Source organism: Coregonus clupeaformis, unplaced genomic scaffold (genome assembly GCF_020615455.1).
Source record: "Coregonus clupeaformis isolate EN_2021a unplaced genomic scaffold, ASM2061545v1 scaf0035, whole genome shotgun sequence".
Lineage (NCBI taxonomy): Eukaryota > Metazoa > Chordata > Actinopteri > Salmoniformes > Salmonidae > Coregonus > Coregonus clupeaformis.
The window spans coordinates 640813-656040 of record NW_025533490.1 but is presented as its reverse complement, the minus strand read 5'-3'; the positions used below and the strand labels follow the sequence as shown (position 1 = coordinate 656040).

The 15228-nt window shown below is 43.4% G+C and overlaps 1 pseudogene; it reads right to left on the bottom strand.

Moving 5' to 3' along the window:
- LOC121567141 overlaps positions 1–15228 on the bottom strand; it is a 171522-nt pseudogene that overhangs the window by 124230 nt on the left and 32064 nt on the right.

Sequence of the window (15228 nt, the reverse complement as noted above, 5' to 3'; positions counted from 1 at the left end):
AGTACCAGTCAAAAGTTTGGACACACCTACTCATTCCAGGGGTTTTTCTTTATTTTTACAATTTTCTACATTGTAGAATAATAGTGAAGACATCAAAACTATGAAATAACACATATGGAATAATGTAGTAACCAAAAAAGTGTTAAACAAATCAAAATATATTTTATATTTGAGATTCTTCAAATAGCCACCCTTTGCCTTGACGACAGCTTTGCACATTCTTGGCATTCTCTCAACCAGCTTCATGAGGTAGTCACCTGGAATGCATTTCAATTAACAGGTTTGCCCACTGACAAAAGACATGATCAGTCTATGATTTTAATGGTAGGTTTATTTGAACAGTGAGAGACAGAATAACAACAAAAGAATCCAGGAAAACGCATGTCAAAAATGTTATAAATTGATTTGCATTTTAATGAGGGAAATAAGTATTTGACCCCTCTGCAAAACATGACTTAGTACTTGGTGGCAAAACCCTTGTTGGCAATCAAAGAGGTCAGATGTTTCTTGTAGTTGGCCACCAGGTTTGCACACATCTCAGGAGGGATTTTGTTCCACTCCTCTTTGCAGATCTTCTCCAAGTCATTAAGGTTTCGAGGCTGATGTTTGGCAACTCAAACCTTCAGCTCCCTCCACAGATTTTCTATGGGATTAAGGTCTGGAGACTGGCTAGGCCACTCCAGGACCTTAATGTGCTTCTTCTTGAGATACTCCTTTGTTGCCTTGGCCATGTGTTTTGGGTCATTGTCATGCTGGAATACCCATCCACGACCCATTTTCAATGCCCTGGCTGAGGGAAGGAGATTCTCACCCAGTTATTTTGTGTATCTTCCATTTGCGAATAATTGCACCAACTGTTGTCACCTTCTCATCAAGCTGCTTGGCGATGGTCTTGTAGCCCATTCCAGCCTTGTGTAGGTCTACAATCTTGTCCCTGACATCCTTGGAGAGCTCTTTGGTCTTGGCCATGGTGGAGAGTTTGGAATCTGATTGATTGATTGCTTCTGTGGACAGGTATCTTTTATACAGGTAACAAGCTGAGATTGAGAGCGCTCCCTTTATGAGTGTGCTCCTAATTTTTGACATGCGTTTTTCTGGATTTTTTGTTGTTATTCTGTCTCTCACTGTTAAAATAAACCTACCATTGAATTTATAGACTGATCATTTCTTTGTCAGTGGGCAAACGTACAAAATCAGCAGGGGATCAAATACTTTTTTCCCTCACTGTACCTCTGCTGCAGAGGATAAGTTCATTTGAGTTACCAGCTTCAGAAATTGCAGCCCAAATAAATGCTTCACAGAGATCAAGTAACAGACACATCTCAACATCAACTGTTCAGAGGAGACTGTGTGAATCAGGCCTTCATGGTCGAATTGCTGCAAAGAAACCACTACTAAAGGACACCAATAAGAAGAATAGACTTGCTTGGGCCAAGAAACACGAGCAATGGACATTAGACCGGTGGAAATGTGTCCTTTGGTCTGGAGTCCAAATGTGAGATTTTTGGTTCCAAACGCCATGGCTTTGTGAGACGCAGTGTGGGTGAACGGATGATCTCCGCATGTGTATTTCCCACCATGAAGCATGGAGGAGGAGGTGTTATGGTGTGGGGGTGCTTTGCTGGTGACACTGATTTATTTAGAATTCAAGGCACACTTAACCAGCATGGCTACCACAGCATTCTGCAGTGATATGCCATCCCATCTGGTTTGGGCTTAGTGGGACTATCATTTATTTTTCAACAGGACAATGACCCAACACACCACCAGGCTGTGTAAGGGCTATTTTACCAAGAAGGAGAGTGATGGAGTGCTGCATCACATGACCTGGCCTCCACAATCCCCCGACCTCAACACAATTGAGATGGTTTGGGATGAGTTGGACCGCAGAGTGAAGAAAAAGCAGCCAACAAGTGCTCAGCATATGTAGGAACTCCTTCAAGACTGTTGGAAAAGCATTCCAGGTGAAGCTGGTTGAGAGAATGCGAAGCGTGTGCAAAGCTGTCATCAAGGCAAAGGGTGGCTATTTGAAGAATCTCAAATATTAAATATATTTTGATTTGTTTAACACATTTTTGGTTACTACATGATTCCATATGTGATATTTCATAGTGTTAGATTGGGTTCAAGTCCGGGCTCTAGCTGGGCCACTTAAGGACATTCAGAGACTTGTCCCGAAGCCACACCTGCGTTGTCTTGGCTGTGTGCTTAGGTTCGTTGTCCTGTTGGAAGGTGAACCTTCACACCAGTCTGAGGTCCTAAGCGCTCTGGAACAGGTTTTCATCAAGGATCTCTCTGTACTTTGCTCCATTCATCTTTTCCTTGATCCTGACTAGTCTCCCAGTCACTGCCACTGAAAAACATCCACACAGCATGATGCTGCCACCACCATGCTTCACCGTAGGGATGGTGCCAGGTTTCCTCCAGACGTGACGCTTGACATTCAGGCCAAAGAGTTCAATCTTGGTTTCATCAGACCAGAGAATCTTGTTTCTGATGGTCTGAGAGTCCTTTAGGTGCCTTTTGGCAAACTCCAAGCGGGCTGTCATGTGCCTTTTACTGAGGAGTGGCTTCCGTCTGGCCACTCTACCATAAAGGCCTGATTGGGGTGGAGTGCTGCAGAGCTGGTTTCCCTTCTCTCCAAAGAGGAACTCTGGAGCTCTGTCAGAGTGACTATCAGGTTATTGGACACCTTCCTGACCAAGGCCCTTCTCCCCCGATTGCTCAGTTTGGCTGGGCAGCCAGCTCTAGGAAGAGTCTTGGTGGTTCCAAACTTCTTCCATTTAAGAAATGGAGGCCACTGTGTTCTTAGGGACCGTCAATGCTGCGGACAGTTTTTGTTACCCTTCCCCAGATCTGTGCCTTAACACAATCCTGTCTCGGAGCTCTACGGACAATTTCTTCAACCTCATGGGTTGGTTTTTGCTCTGACATGCACTGTCAACTGCGGGACCTTATATAGTCAGGTGTGTGCCTTTCCAAATCATGTCCAATCAATTGCATTTACCACAGGTGGACTCCAATCAAGTTGTAGAAACATCTCAAGGATGATCAATGGAAACAGGATGCACCTGAGCTCAATTTCGAGTTTCATAGCAAAGGTTCTGAATACTTATTGAAATAAGGTATCTGTTTTTTAAATTTGCCAAAAATGTCTAAAAACCTGTTTTTGCTTTGTCATTATGGGGTATTGTGTGTAGATTGATGAGGAAAAACATTTATTTAATCAATTTTAGAATAAGTTTGTAACATAACAAAATGTGGAAAAGGGGAAGGGGTCTGAATACTTTCTGAATGCACTGTATATATTTCACATGACTGGGAATACAGATATGCATCTGTTGGTCACTGATAATGTACCTTAAAAAAAAAGTCAGGGGTGTGGATCAGAAAACCAGTCAGTATCTCCTTTGCATAGAGTTGATCAGGCTGTTGATTGTGGCCTGTGGAATGTTGTCTCACTCCTCTTCAATGTCTGTGCGAAGTTGCTGGATATTAGCGGGAACTGGATTACGCTGACGTACACGTCGATCCAGAGCATCCAAAACATGCTCAATGGGTGATATGTCTGGTGAGTATGCAGGCCATGGAAGAACTGGGACATTTTCAGCTTCCAGGAATTGTGTACAGATCCTTGCGACATGGGGCCGTGCATTATAATGCTGAAACATGAGGTGATGGCCTCAGGATCTCGTCAAGGTATCTCTGTGCATTCAAATTGCCATTGATAAAATGCAATTGTGTTCATTGTCCGTAGCATAACCCCACTGCCACCATGGGACACTCTGTTCACAACACTGACATTAGCAAACCGATCGCCCACACGACGCCATACACATGGTCTGCAGTTGTGAGGCCGGTTTGACGTACTGCCAAATTCTCTAAAATGACGTTGGATGTGGCTTATGGTAGAGAAATGAACATTGAATTCTCTGGCAACAGCTCTGGTGGACATTCCTGCAGTCAGCATGCCTATTGCACGCTCCCTCCAAACTTGAGACATCTGTGGCATTGTGTTGTGTGACTGAACTGCACATTTTAGAGTGGCCTTTTATTGTCCCCAGCACATGGTGCATCTGTATAAAGTTCATGCTGTTTAATCAGCTTCTTTGTATGCCACACCTGTCAGGTGGATGGATTATCTTGGCAAAGGAGAAATGCTCACTAACAGGAATGTAAACAAATTTGTGCACAACATAGATAAATAAGCTTAATGTGTGTATGGAACATTTCTGGGATCTTTATTTCAGCTCATGAAACATGGGACCAACGCTTTATATGTTGCGTTTATATTTTTGTTCAGTGGAGGAATGGAGGAATGGTTTAAGATCCCTACCAATGTGCTCTCAAACTCATAAAACTTTTTAGAAAAAGGATCAGTGCCGTTATCCTCGCAAGGTATTGAACGGTATTGAAAACAGGGGTGTCCATAATTCTGACCCCTACCTTTTTGAGAGGAAAAAGTATTACTTTTTAAACAAACTCTCTTTCTCTGAGCAATTGTATTAGTATAAAATAATATATTTCCCCATTTTTGGGGGGGGAATATTTATTTTATACAGTCATTTTTTTATACAATAATTTATCAACGGTGTCAATAATTTCAGACACCACTGTATGTGAATATATGTATGTCTATGGGTAAAATAGTAGTGTTCTTAATGTTCATTACTCATGCTCAGGCAGAATGTTGACAAGCAGTAAGCTAGTAAGGTGCAAGAGGGGATAAACTACTGGAACAGGTATGTCAGTCTACAATACCTTCCTACTACCATATTCTACATAACCATGGAATGATATTGCTCAATGCCATCCCAAATACTGTACTGCAAACCAAATGCAGGTGAAAAAGTATTCCTAACTAAGACTTCTGAAGGCACAAAAGTATTTTTCTGCTGAGCAGAGGCAACCAACCAGTGGATTGATAAGCATGTTCTTGGCATTAGAGCTCTCTTACAAATGCAGGAAGAAAATTTATAAATCTATTACACCTGCCATATTGATGCCCACCACTATGTTGAGGACCACTAGTCAAGGCTATAGCCGTAGGGGGAGAAAGAGACAGCACCTGTGTTGGGGAGAGGAGAAGAGAGTGAAGTCTCCTGGGACGCCACCGGCAGGAGCAGCAGCAGGGAAGAGAAGGAAGAGAGGGTAATTGGACCGGGCTGCATCATTAAGCCGTGTTAGGCAACACACACTCCTGGCACTAGCCCACTCCTCTCTGCATAGCAACACACACACATTCTCCCTACACACACTCCATCCTGGCCCCGTTCCTCACCCCGTTAGACAACACACACACACACTTCCTCCCCACCCTACTACACCTTTATTTTCCTTCTAGTGAATCATTTTTTTCCTCAGTGTCTCCGTAGACATTAAGGTTAAGGACATGCTGCTCTGAAGCATCTGGTGCTGTGAGTGTTTCAGAGCAGATTTTCATAGCAGATTATCAAAGCTGGATCATTTCTCCTCCGCACAAATACACTTTTGTACCCAAGTGGCAGTTATTAAGGGAACTATAGGACCAGCGAAGGTAATTACTGATAAAGTCCTAAAGAGAATGTTTTATAAAACATGGCCTCTTACTAGAAGTAACATTCCACCATATAAATTATAAGTGCATGCATACCTGGGTATTTCAGTACGGGAAAATAAAAGTGCAACTACAATTCCATTATATTTCTCTAATGCTTCCAGTGTTACAGTACCTTGACTGTATTTCTGTAGTGATTATGGTGTGCACTGCAGGTCTGCTCCTTACCTTGCTTAGTCAGGGCCTCCCTCAGGGCATGAGTGATCATCTCTCTCCACACCTCCTTTTCCTCAGCCTTCATCACTCCATTCAGCCTGGAAAGCTTCACCATCTGTCCATCCTCCTGGCCCTCCTCTCTTCTCTGAAGCAAACACACTCAACTCTGGGTTAGTTTCTGTTTGCCCCAACACAACCCTGGGTTAATTTTTGTTTTCCCTCAATAAAGTCTGGGTTAGTTTTGTTTGGCCCAACAAAACTCTGGGTTAGTTTCTGTTTGCCCCATTGCAGGGCATTGAAAATGTGTTTTATTGACATAAACATGCCTACTCTCACACTTACCTTTAATAACAATTTGACAACAATGTATTTTCTTTCACCCATGACAGTGATTTGATAAGGGCTTGTAAAAACAACACTCTTGGATCATTAATGGGATAGTTCACCCAAATTACTAAATTACTACACACCTTGTAAGCAGTCAATGGATATAGCTGTAAGATGGCGCCGACGTTGATGGTGGCCTCGCGACTAGCTCTTAGGAAACTTAGCGGTATTTTGTTTTTTTATGTATTATTTTTTACATTATTAGCTCAGGAAATGTTTTGTGGCATTACATACAGCTGGGAAGAACTATTGGATATCAGAGCGGCAGTAACTCACCAGAACTACCAGCATTACGACCAGGAATACGACTTCACCGAAGCAAATCCTTTGTTCGCTCTACCCAGAGCAATTGAACTGATTCCAGAGGCCGAACCAAAACGTCACCGGCGGAGGAGAGGCACTCGAGGCGGCCTGCTTGTTCGACTTAGGAGGCGCGCACACCACCCACCACTTCTGAGTATATTACTCGCTAATGTTCAGTCTTTGGATAACAAAGTTGATGAGCTCAGGGCAAGGATTTCTTTCCAGAGAGACATCAGGGCCTGTAACATACTTTGTTTGATGGAAACATGGCTCTCTCTGGATACTCTGTCGAAATCGGTCCAGCCAGAGGGGTTCTCAGTTCATCGCGCAGACAGGAATAAATATCTCTCCGGGAAGCAGAAGGGCGGAGGTGCGTTTCATGATTAACGACTCATGGTGTAATTGTAGCAACATACAGGAACTCAAGTCCTTTTGTTCACCCGACCTAGAATACCTCACAATGAAATGCCGACCGTATTATCTCCCAAGAGAATTTTCCTCCGTTATAGCCACGGCCGTTTATATCCCCCCTCAAGTCGATACCACGAGGGGCCTCAAAGAACTTCACTGGACTTTAAGCAAACTGGAAACCGCATATCCTGAGGCTGCATTTATTGTAGCTGGGGATTTTACCAAAGCAAATTTGAGGACTAGGCTGCTGAAGTTCTATCAACATATCGACTGTAGTACTAGCGCTGCTAAAACACTGGACCACTGTTATTTGAACTTCCGGGATGCTTACAAGGCCTTCCCCCGTCCTCCTTTCGGCAAATCTGACCACGACTCCATTTTGCTTCTCCCTTCCTATAGGCAGAAACTCAAACAGGAAGTACCCGTGCTAAGGACTATTCAACGCTGGTCTAACCAATCGGAATCAATGCTTCAGGATTGTTTTGATTACGCGGACTGGGATATATTCCGGGTAGCTTGCGAAAATAATTTCGACGAATACACTGATACGGTAAATGAGTTTATGAGGAAGTGTATAGGAGATGTTGTACCCACTGTGACTATTAAAACCTACCCTAACCAGAAACCGTGGATAGATGGCAGCGTTCGCACGAAACTGAAAGTGCGAACTACCGCATTTAACCATGGCAAGTTGACTAGGAATATGGCAGAATACAAACAGTGTAGTTATTCACTCCGCAAGGCAATAAAACAAGCAAAACGTCAGTATAGAGACAAAGTGGAGTCGCAATTCAACGGCTCAGACACGAGACGTATGTGGCAGGGTCTACAGACAATCACGGACTACAAAGGAAAACCAGCCACGTCGCGGAGACCGACGTATTGCTTCCGGACAAGCTTCTTTGCCCGCTTTGAGGATAACACAGTGCCACCGACACGGCCCGCTACCAAGGACTGTGGGCCCTCCTTCTCCGTGGCCGACGTGAGTAAAACATTTAAACATGTTAACCCTCGCAAGGCTGCCGGCCCTGACGTCATCCCTAGCCGCGTCCTCAGAGCATGCTCAGACCAGCTGGCTGGTGTGTTTACGGGCATATTCAATCTCTCCCTATCCCAGTCTGCTGTCCCCACATGCTTCAATATGGCCACCATTGTTCCTGTACCCAAGAAAGCAAAGGTAATTGAACTAAACGACTATCGCTCCATGGCACTCACCTCTGTCATCATGAAGTGCTTTGAGAGACTAGTCAAGGATCATATCACCTCTACCTTACCTACCACCCTAGACCCACTTCAATTTGCTTACCGCCCCAATAGATCCACAGACGATGCAATCGCCATCACTCTGCCCTATCCCATCTGGACAAGAGGAATACCTATGTAAGAATGCTGTTCATTGACTATAGCTCAGCATTTAACACCATAGTACCCTCCAAGCTCATCATTAAGCTCAAGGCCCTGGGTCTGAACCCCGCCCTGTGCAACTGGGTCCTGGACTTCCTGACGGGCCGCCCCCAGGTGGTGAAGGTAGGAAACAACACCTCCACTTCGCTGATCCTAAACACTGGGGCCCCACAAGGGTGCGTGCTCAGCCCACTCCTGTACTCCCTGTTCATCCATGACTGCGTCGCCAAGCATGCCTCCAACTCAATCATCAAGTTTGCAGACGACACAACAGTAGTAGGCTTGATTACCAACAATGACGAGACAGCCTACAGGGAGGAGGTGAGGGCTCTGGGAGTGTGGTGCCAGGAAAATAACCTCTCACTCAACATCAACAAACTTTTGACTGGTACTGTATATATTCTTAGTTCATGCCTTACTTAGATTTATGTCTATTGGGTATACAGTATGTTGTGAAATTGTTAGATATTACTTGTTAGATCTTACTGCACTGTCGGAGCTAGAAGAACAAGCATCTCGCTACACCCGCAATAACATCTGCTAAACACGTGTATGTGACCATTTTTATTTTAGCGGAAAATGCTAATATCGGTCCCATGACTTGAATGGGATTTTTGCCACAAATGCTAAAACGTTAGTATTTAGAAACAGTGCCAGACTAAACCAAAACTAACAAACTAAACCAAAGCATGAATTACTGTCATACCTTGTGTCACGTACGTTAAGAGAAGGGTCGGACCAGGGTGCAGCGTGAAAGGCGTACATGTTTATTTAACTAATAAACACACGACACAGTAACCAAAATAACAAACTTAACCGTGACGGTCCAAAGGGCTAACACACACGCCTAAACAGGAACACAACAAGATCCCGCAACACAGGCAGGAAAACTGGCTGCCTAAGTATGATCCCCAATCAGAGACAACGAGCGACAGCTGCCTCTGATTGGGAACCACACCCGGCCAAACATAGAAATACAAACCTAGAATATTCACACCCAGACCAAACTAGCTAGAGTTCTATAGGCCAGGGCGTGACACCTTGTCCATAGACTGCTTACATGGTAAGGAAACCAATATGTAACTTTGTAGTTTGGGTGAACTATCCCTTTAAACACTACAACTCAGATCACGACAAGCAAATTTCAATACCACAGACCCCAGTGAGACATGTATTCCAATGGGTCAATTGTCTCAGGGAAACCACAGACAACAGTAGGAACATGATGCCTTTAAAACCAGTATTTACAAATAATACACAAGACATATTATTTATAGACCAAATGACGTGTGATGTCACGTCACTGTGTGTGACCATATGGGCATCATCTCTGAATAGGCTAGGATTAGAATGGTCCCTGATCTGTTTGTGCGTGACAACGACCATAAACGTTGGCTACACAGCACTAAACAGATCTGGGCCCGGGATGGGGTGAGATAAGGTTGGGCATCATCACATTTGCCAATCTGAGGCATCATCAACCCTCTTGGCCTTGCTAACTGCTCTATGCCCGACAGGGTTGTCCATGAAGCTATGAGCCACTGAGAACCACTGATATTACAGCTATAAATTTCACCACCTGAACAACGCTGACAAAAGGGACCTGCTTTAGGACATTGCTCTACCAATCACACAAACATGAATCATGCCCCTCAGTAATACACTGCAATGCTGACAATGGCGATACTGATTCAATTAATGTACGGTACAGAATAGAAGGTCTTCAGGGCTGTTACCTTGTCTGCTGCTACAGGGAAAGGTTAATAGAATAAAAAGTACTACAATGGCAAAACAAAAGGGTAGATTGATTCCAAGCAACAGTAGGCAGACAATTACTTCAAACACCTGTTGAATTTTTGTGATGCAATATGTGTCACGCCCTGGCTCTGGGGACTTTTATATGTTGAGCCAGGGTGTTAGTTTCTATGTGTTAGTTTCTGGGTGTTAGGTTCTATGTTTCATTTTCTATGTTCTTGTTCTAGTTTATGTGTTTCTATGTTGGCCGGGGTGGTTCCCAATTAGAGACAGCTGTGGCTCGTTGTCTCTGATTGGGAACCATACTTAGGCAGCCTGTTGTGCACTTGTCTTTTGTGGGATCTTGTTCCGTGTAGGTTTGTGTTTATGACCGAGGACTTCACGTTTCGTTTTGTTATTGTTAATAGTACTCAATAAAAGATGTACGCATTTCACGCTGCGCCTTGGTCCACTCATTACGACGATCGTGACAATATGTCTCTAACAGATGGATAATTCTTCAAAGGAGAGGGAACAGAATTTTGGCCCAGCAAATTAAGGCATTTTTATAATAAGCACTTCATCTTAAATAAAAAACTCCCAAGTTCATTACATTTAACATTTCAGTCATTTAGCAGACGCTCTTATCCAGAGCGACTTACAGTTAGTGAGTGCATACATTATTTTTTATGTATTTTTCATACTGGCCCCACGTGGGAATTGAACCCACAACCCTGGCGTTGCAAATGCCATGCTCTACCAACTGAGCTACAAAGTTCAGTCTTTGATGTTTGACTGGACTGTGAAGATCAAGGTTTAAGTGATTCTATCTGAAGTGTCATGACTTATTGGATGACAATGGACACCCACAGAGCCATATACTGTAGAACTCTATTCGACTGGATGCCCATGGAGCACTGACTTTTCCCCAGCCTCGCATTGCAGCTACTAAGCAATTCCTGACAGACAGGAACAGACAGATTCCACCTTGATCAACCAAACTGATGTTGACAATCATCTTCTTCATTGACAGATTAGCTACTCGCTACTGTAACCAAGCCATATGAGGAGGTCTAGCTTTCAAAGGGAAATCCCTGCAGTCAATCAATAAATTAAGCAGAGCTCATCAATCAAAACTTAACTCTGTTAAATAACCATCAAGCGCAACCACAACACCATTGGGCCCCATTGACCAGGGGTAGAAGGGCTCTCCAATACCCGACCCAGTGCTACCGCTTTGGGCTCTTTAAGACAGGTACAGCTCCCTCCCTCCAGCCAATCTGCAAGACTGGTGCAGTAAATTACACTGCATGGGAGAGAGGCATACCATACAGTACACCATGTAAATACACCATGCTTCCAGGGACTCGCTGTTTAACGACAACACAGACGCAAGATTAATGAAGTCCTGACGGAAAGTTTCCCTCGCTGTTTAATGACAACACCGACGCAAGATTAATGAAGTCCTGACGGAAAGTTTCCCTGAATGTATGAATAGGTATTACAGAGTAATGTTCTCAGACGCCATGATGATGGACGACTGGCCTTGGAGAGTAGCCATGTTTAGTGACGGCACCCGCACCGCCATCGATCCAACCCAATTATTTGTATTGGGTACTGCTGCCACTGCCCAGACCTGACTATAGGCAACTAGATGTAATCTTCTCATAGTAGCAGAGTAACAGGGCTCTTCAAGGGCTAGTTATCACTGGGCTGATATAGTCTGTCAGCAGTTGTGAATGTGTTTGTGTCTGTGAAAGTGGAGAGAGTGGATAGTGTGTGTTTGCATTCAAGCGTGCATACATTCGGCTCAGGGCTAACGCTGTTCTCAGACAGGTGACGTCTCACACCAGCGACGGTCTGCCTGCAGCAGGTTCACAGCACAGCTCCAACCACTGGTCCTGATTATTAGCTGAACTTCAAGTTTTTGAAAACTTTATAAAAGCACAGCTGTACACAAGAGCAAGCTGTACACAAATCTGATGTGAATAATGATTATACCCAACGAGACTGTACACAAATTATGAATAAAATAACATGCCATACAAAGCTGATTTACTCTTTAACAGATTTCATTGTGGTGAGCAAGCACATTTAAATAAAATCTGAAAAAATACAATACAATTTTAACCCCTTGTAAAAAATACTAAACAACCTTAGAACAACACCTAGTGACCTTTCCAAAATATTTTTGTCTTTTAGTATAATGTTTTTGGAATGACAGTCACAGGGACCACAGGGTTTCCAGAAATCCTGGTTGGAAGGCCCAGATTTCCTGCTATTCCTGGAATTTTTCAACCAGGATTTCTGGATAACCTCTGCATTTTGGGAAAGTAAATCAACTTTGTTAGGCCTAACAATAACAAAAAAAATATGAGAAAAAAAACAATTCTACCCAGAAGAATATCCCTATCTTAATAATTGTATTATCAAGCATGAAATCTGTTTTTAATCACAGTACCATAGTATCATGATTTTAACACTAAAACAAATTGTTTTGTAGGCAGTGTTAAAATTATAATTATACATTTTTCAGAACCCGGGCCTAGAAGATACTGTAAACTATATACACCAGTAACAAAACTCAAGCCTTTTTTTGCACTTCTTTGCAATTCAGGCGACTGGATTTGTTCTTATCAGACAGTGCACTTACTCACATATTGACTAGAGCCAGTGACCCAAACATTCCATAGTCACTCTCTAAATGCAGGCCAAGTCCATGTTCTCTCTGTAGCAGGGGCCAACAAAACAACACAACAGCCTGGTTCAGCACAGCCTCAGTGGTGTTGAGTCTCAAAACAATGCCTGTGCATCCGAACGTATCAACAGTCTAGCTCTGGCTGGAATCTGTCTGGGTTTGAGGGGCTGTACAGAGAAGACTGTCTGTCTGCTTATCGCCTCCTAGACAGACACTGCTGTGCAGTACAGCTTACTGCTGGGGTAGCTGACTAAAGTTTGAGGCTCTGAGCCCAGCTAGCAGCTATCTGTCAGCTCTATCTGCTCTCTACAGCTGGGTTTATGCTGCAGAGAGAGGGGTGGCGATGCATGTGTTTGTGTGTGTGTGAGAGTGCGTACGTGAAGCATGTCTGCAGTCAGACAAGCCATGTTCAGCCCTGCTTAGCGAGGAACTCCACAGCTTTGACAGCCGTGGTATCCCTGGTAGAGGGGGCTTTGGTCGTAGGATAGACTTAATCAGTAACCCATCACAACGTGTCAGACAGTCCTCCCACATCCTCCTCCACCGTATAAAGAGATTACTGTACTGTGCCCTATGTCATGTAAAAATAGTTCAGTGTAAAACAGTTGTTTATACTTTGGCTAAACCTAGCATTTATATTAGTTTATTTAGCTATACAAACAAGCTTAAATTATGCTAGCTAGCTATATCAAGGGCGAGAGAGGGTGTGAGAGAGAGAGACATCCGCACGAGCTCAGCCATCCCAGTGCAATTACTGAACTGGGAAAATGTTCACTCTGTGAGAAATATTACAACATGACGTCACAATCGGAACACAATCAGAACGATTGGGAACTATTTCACGCTTGGAGGATTTTTACATGACACTCATATTGTGTCATTTGAAAAAACACATTTCCTCTGACAAATACTTTGTAACACATTTAGGACACTGCCCTTCAACACCTCATCCCTTGACTTACTAGACCTGACTACGCCTGTCAGTATGGCGTCGACGATGGTCCCAGCCAACTTTGCAGTCTTTTGTTCATCAAGTGTTCTTTTTTACTTTTTTTCTCAGAAGGTTTTTGTATTATTTCCTATGACCGACAAGCACTTCTGGACATCAGATCAGAGATTACTACTGTTACAGTGCTATTTGGGTTGTTAATAAGATTTGTTCTGACGTTTCTTGATTTCTTGATTTTTTATTGTAATTTGTTTTGCATTGTTAGGAGAAAGTAACATAAGCATTTCGCTGCACCCGCTATAACATCTGCCAAACTGTGTATGAGACTAATAAACTTTGATTTGATTTTTCAGTAGATATACAACATAAATCTGAGAGTGCTGCAATCTGGAGTGTCAGTGTGAGCACTATATATCCCTGTAGTTCTGTATGGTCCAAACATGTGCCCACTGCCCTGCATGTCCCTGTGTGATGTTCACAGACACAGAGTGTAACTGCTGCTGTCCCTCATTCCCCTCCCCTCAGACCTGGTCCAGATACTCGTTGAGGGGAATCAACAATGAAACAGGTCTTATCTGTACTCACTTTCTACCCACTAAGGACAGTGGTCCTCACACAACACAGCAGACCCAACCCAGCAAATAGCCTAGCAGCAAGGCCAAAGATCCATTAAACACTCACTGTCTGGCATTGTTCCCAGATTCCTAGCAAACAACAAAAATGTTTAATGCACTGCCATCAGTATTAGGAAAGCTCACTGGACTTAATGTGGCAGTAAAGTTATGAATAGCTATTGACCAAGCTATTCTCCAAGGTGATTAGTCAAAGATAATCGATAGGAGGAACAATAATGAAGCATCATACTGTATTTCCTAATGGCAGAGTCAACAACACAGAGTCAAGAGCCAGAGAGGGGTCGATACACAAAACATCGTTTGACACGTACAGTCCATAGTCTCTGACTTAGTTTCTGATGTCAAATGGTCAAATGTGTACAATGACGAAGAGACAAAATCAGCCCTCCTGCATATTGGGACAAATATATACCAGAGCAGTGCCTGTGTCACACTAATATGACATTTCATTACGTTTATTTATATACTGTACATTATCAAGAGAGGCATTTTCAAGGCATGTATTATAATTACTGTATTTACTGCCAGTAGGGTGTCCTTTCAAAAACGCATCTTTTGAACAATGTTAATTGTGTAGTGTTGGTGAAACCATACAGGAGAGGAAGTACAGAACCAACGACGCTAGACGGAGAGGAATATGTTTAAGCAAAAGGCAGTTTATTAAACAACAGAGATAGCTGGTACTGCTCAAGCTACATGCATGGACCCATTCAGTTGCCTCTTATCGAGACAGTTGAAAAGGGATCAAAAACAGAGTTTTCAGCATTACTTTATACAATGCAACACAAAGGAAGGGGTCCTTCTTCTAGTCCCTTGATTGGTTCCCGAGGCGTAGGAGGCGGGTCTGCTCTGTCCAGAGTAGAAGCCCCATTTTGTGCACGGCAGAGTCCTCTGCCCTAGGCACCCGACCAGTAGAAAGAAGTGCAGTGTGTGTGTGTGCGTAACTCGTGAGGCA